Below are 5,002 nucleotides of genomic sequence, written 5' to 3' on the forward strand. Positions count from 1 at the left end.
GTTTTCCTCACTTGATGATTTTCATTCAAAGTCCTCGGAGGATGGGATGCTCTCAAATGACAAGTGTCAGTCTCTCTCGGAGTAGCCAACCAGCTAGTGGTTGTAGGGCGCGACTATTTATAGCCTTGGGAGCAGCCCGACATGATAAAACACAAATGCCCTTCAATGATATGACCGTTAGGTGGGTAGATATTTTGGGACAGCTGGCGCATAGCACAACAACGGTCAGAATTTTGGGTAGCAAAATCATCAGGGCTATCATGTTCCTTACTGTGTAGGCAATCCGCACTAGCGAATTCCTAACTCCTCAGTCAGAACAAATTCCTCAAAGACCAGAAGAACTTCGTCTCTGTCACTGAAGACATTGATTGAGCTGTATGAGATTTCCAATGGCGTCACTCGAAGGGATTGGTAGGTGTAGGATTTGAGTTGAGCATCACATGGAAATTTTTCCTTAGTATTTCCTCGACCCCCTTTAATAGTACAGTGTTTCCTATGACTCAAGAAAGAGAAAATAAAACTACGAAATGAAAGTCTTCATGCTTCATGTTCCTCGAATGAATACCAAGTCTTTAGGATTGCACCAATTTCTTCACTTTCAAAGTCTTCAGAAATCCAAAGTCTTCAATCAAAGAACTTCATTTTTAGGGGTTGACTTTCTCTGTAAATATCAAACTCCTCATAGACTTATAGACCTGTGTACACTCACAAACGCATCAATCCCTTAACCTATAAGTCTTCAATACACCAAAATCACTAAGGGGCACTAGATGCACTTACCATCTCCCCCTTTTTGGTGATTGATGACAATATAGGTTAAGTTTTCAACGAGGATAAACATATGAAGTGTAAATACTGGAATTGAGGAATTTGATTGCAAGATATAGAAGAACTCCCCTTGAAGATGTGCATAGTGAGGAATTTGCTTTTGAAACAATGCACACTTGAAGAGTAGAATCATGGAGATCTCCCCCTATATCTTGTAATTCATACACACATTGACATATAATATGAAGAATTTGAAATGCATGATGAAATATGGTGACTGATGTAATTCAGCATGCGTGCATCAACATTAATGAGGAATAAGCATGCAGGAAAGCACAGCAAAAGTATCAGGCCACCATAGAGTTTAAGGGTACAACTCGATCCAGCAAAGTCTTCAAAAGAACGAGAGTTGTAACTTAGAAAAAAACGCCCATATAAGTAGACCTGCTTGAAGACTAACTCAAATTTCTCCCCCTTTGTTCTTGAATGACCAAAATGATCGAAAATGAGGACTAACGCCCCTGAAGAATATAAAGTTGATGGAGGAGCGCCAGCGTTGTTGGGGTCGTTTGTCGTTGTAGGGCCTGCCGCAGTGTCGTCCAAGTCTTCATACTTGTCGCTGTCGTGGGATGAAGAATATGAACTGGTCACCAAAGAAGGAACCTTGACCTTCTTCAATTTCTTCGGAGGAGGTGAAGACCAGTCAAAACCTTCCTTGAGACCCATTTTCTTCAGATCTTCTTCACCATACAGATGTGATAGGACAGCCCAGGTGCGACCAAAGACTTCATGGAGGTAGTAATGGTTTTTATTCACTGCATTATGTGTAGAAGTCATGTTGTGAATAATAGAACCAAACGGATGCTTAACCCATTTATGATTTCGATCCACCTTCTGGTGAAGACTAAGAAGCAGCTCACGGTCAGTCATCACACGTGGAGCTGTGGCTTGAGGAGTAGACTTGGGTGCATTGGCAGCAGAATCATGAGTGGCAGAGTCATCATTGGTGGAGTAAGATGCAGCTTTGCAAAACTAACCATCCAATGGACGAATGCCTTCATCAATGACAAGCGGTGTCTTGCTCTTTTCTTTAGTTGAAGTAAAAGTCTGCTTGAGGACTTCAATCGGGGGCAGATAGCTAAGGTGATTTTGAAAATCAGCCTTGTAGTTGAGTGAAGACCTTGTTCTGAGGAATCTCATAATCCAAGGAGCATAAGGCTTCAACTCAAACGAAGAGAGTGCAACATTTGCCAGAGTCCTCATGAAGAAAATCATAATAATTGATTGGAATGCTACGAATGATGTTGAATAGCAGATTCTTCATGATGCCAACTATTTCCTCATCAGATGAGTCATGGCCTTTGATGGGACTCATTGTCCTCGTCAGAATGCGATAGACTGTTCTGGGCACATAGAGTAAGTCCTTTACGAGGAATTTGGTCCTGGGGGCTTGACCGGGTTTCAGAGGCTTCATTAACACTTGCATGTAATAAGCAGTGAGTTCAGGTTCTTGGTACAGGCAGCGAGCTCCTTCACTGGGTGGACTGATGCAGCAATTCAGAGGCCGGTGCCTTATAATGAGTATTATCGGTCATCCAGTCCAAGACCCAGGTGTTGATATCTTCAGGATCACCTGTGATATGCAGTGTAGCGTAGAACTAAAGAATAAGCTCTTCATTCCAATCAACAATGTCAGAGCAAAAGTTGAGGAGGCTTGCGTCATGAAGCACACTGAGCACAGGAGTGAAACAAGGCAATGATTCCATGTCCACATGAGGAATATGCTCATGGTAGAAGATTTTCTCCTTGTTGAAAAGCAGCGAAGAATAGAAATTGGCCTGGCTGGCAGTCCAGAAGTGCTTCCTCCTAAGACGAGCAGAGTCATACGGATTGTAGTCAGTGAAGAATACATGCTCGCCAAAGAAGTCATCAGCCTTGAATTTTTGTTTCTTCGAGAAGGGATCCTTTGGCTTGGGGTGAGGAGTGTCAGTAAATTGCATCACAACCTCAGGGATCTCGATCTTAGGTTCCACAGGCTGAGGAATATCAGGTACTTCTTCAGTGGCAGCCTGGGACTTCAATTCTTCATTTACATTTGCATCAGCACAAGTGGCTGGAATTTCTTCATGGATGGACGGAGTTGCACGAGGTTCTTCAGATCCCATTTGGACTTCAGTAGTTACTGGAGACTGAGGAATTTGTTGAAGAGGAGTGAATAGAGGAGAGTTGGGTGCTGACTTTCCCAAAAGTCATCATTCAGCACTGGCGTGGTGCATCCAATGTCCACATCGACTTCTTCATCTATTTCTTCAACGCCGGCCTCTTCAACAGTGAACTAAGGCATGGGTGATGAGATAATTGGGGTTGAAGGGATTTCATCCACTTCAATTTGTTCATCCAACTGCTCTGACGAAGCAGCAGAAGGATTCTCTTCATCGGATTCACTTGGAATTACATATTCTTCATCAAAAGGAACAAGGTCCTTTGATGGCATGGTTGAGATAGGAACAACATCAATTGATTTGTCAAATGAGCTAGTCAATGGCTTCATCTTCTTCGGGGCTGAAGAATCTAATGAAGTTGATGCCTTCCTTTTCTTCACTGCTGCATGCTCTGCAGCCTTGGTCTTCTTTACATCTGATGCAGATGGAAGGATCGGAGTTGGTGTAGGCGCGGGAGGAGCAGAGGAATTTGGTTGAATTTCTTCAGGCGCAACTCATGCAGTTGCCCTGACGTCTTCACTTTCTTCAGGCACAACACTAGTGGTTTCCCTAGCAATTTCTTCAGCGGCTGGAATGTAGTCATCAGCCCTGGAATTTGCATTTTCTTCAGCAGCCTGATTGTCATCAGCGGTGCTGGCATTTTTTTCAGTAGGCTGAGCAGATGCTTCAGCCTGAGGAATTTCCTGTTGCATTGGGGCTGCAACATTTGAAGTGAATTGATCAGTGAGTTTCACAAAACGGACCTTGGCTCCAAGCCAATCAGCACGGTAGGCGTCAAATTCATCACTGAGTTTCTTGATCTCAAATTGAATAGTGACAAGTTCTTCACTTGTCATAGAGACAACGTTTTTCTTCAGGAAGCGCTCCTTCTTGTACTGCGCTTTCTTGATCTGCATGGCCTTCTCAAACTTCCATTATTCTTCTTGTATGAAGTGAGTCAACATATGACTTTGGCCAGGAGTCAACTTGAAGTCATGCATAGGAGTATTAGGGTCCTTGTGCCATAGATCAATGTACTCAAGGATCAACTTTGGATCCAAAAGTAGAGACACACTTGTGCCCTTGGCTCTAGCGGCCTTGACCTGCCTGTCTCTGATGATTTCTGCAAGTTCATCATCATCAGCTTTGTCTTCATCGGACGTCACTTGACAAGCGACCTACTTCTTTTGAGGACTTGGTCGAGAGCCTCGTCCAGCAGTTGCCTTGGTCTTCAACAGAGTGGGACCAGTTGAAGAATGAAGTGGTGCTGAGGAACTAGCAGATGCTCCTAAGGCAATAGAGATGCCCGTCGTCCTTTGGCACGTGGCGAGATGCACGGGTGCTGAGGATTTGGTCAGAGCAGCTGAGGACTTTGGCAGAGGAGCTGAGGATTTTGGAGTGGGAGTAGCTTGAGGAGTTGGTCGTGAGGGCTTTGAAGAATCTGGCCGTGAGGACATTGCTGAGGAACTAGGCCGAGAGGGCATTGAGGGTGAAGCACTTGGCTTGTGAGCAGGTTTCTTTGGCATGACCTTCTTTGGCTTGCTTGCAGAGGCCTCAGCAGTGGCAGCAGCAGCAGCAGAGTCTTCATTGAATTTACTTACTGCTTCTCTTGCTTGTCTGGCCAACTTGGCCTGGCGCTTGGCCCATTCATCAGGATAATCCTCACCGCGCTTGAGGCTGGTGGGATCTGCTTCTTGGCCAGGTGCCAATGGAGGTCTTGGGCATGGAGGATTTAGAGCGAATTTCTTCATGTACTTGGGAGTAGCATACTTGTACTCCCTGCACTCTCTTGTCCATCTCCTCTCTATTCTTTGGATGCGCACTTTGCGCTCATTCTTGGTTTCCTTTCCATGAGTGGCCTCATCAGGAGTGCAATAGTCCTTGTATATGTCATGAGGGATCTCAAAAGCAGTATTGACCTCAGGCCTCTTTCCTCCCTTCTGTGGCTTCTTTCCATCAGCCATTTTCTTCAGATGAGGAATTTGAACAATGGAATTCTCTGAAGATGTATGCAACTTTTCTTCGAGGAACGC

Source organism: Triticum urartu, chromosome 4A, assembly GCF_056163025.1.
Source record: "Triticum urartu cultivar PI428250 chromosome 4A, HENAU_Tu73, whole genome shotgun sequence".
Taxonomy (NCBI): Eukaryota; Viridiplantae; Streptophyta; class Magnoliopsida; order Poales; family Poaceae; genus Triticum; species Triticum urartu.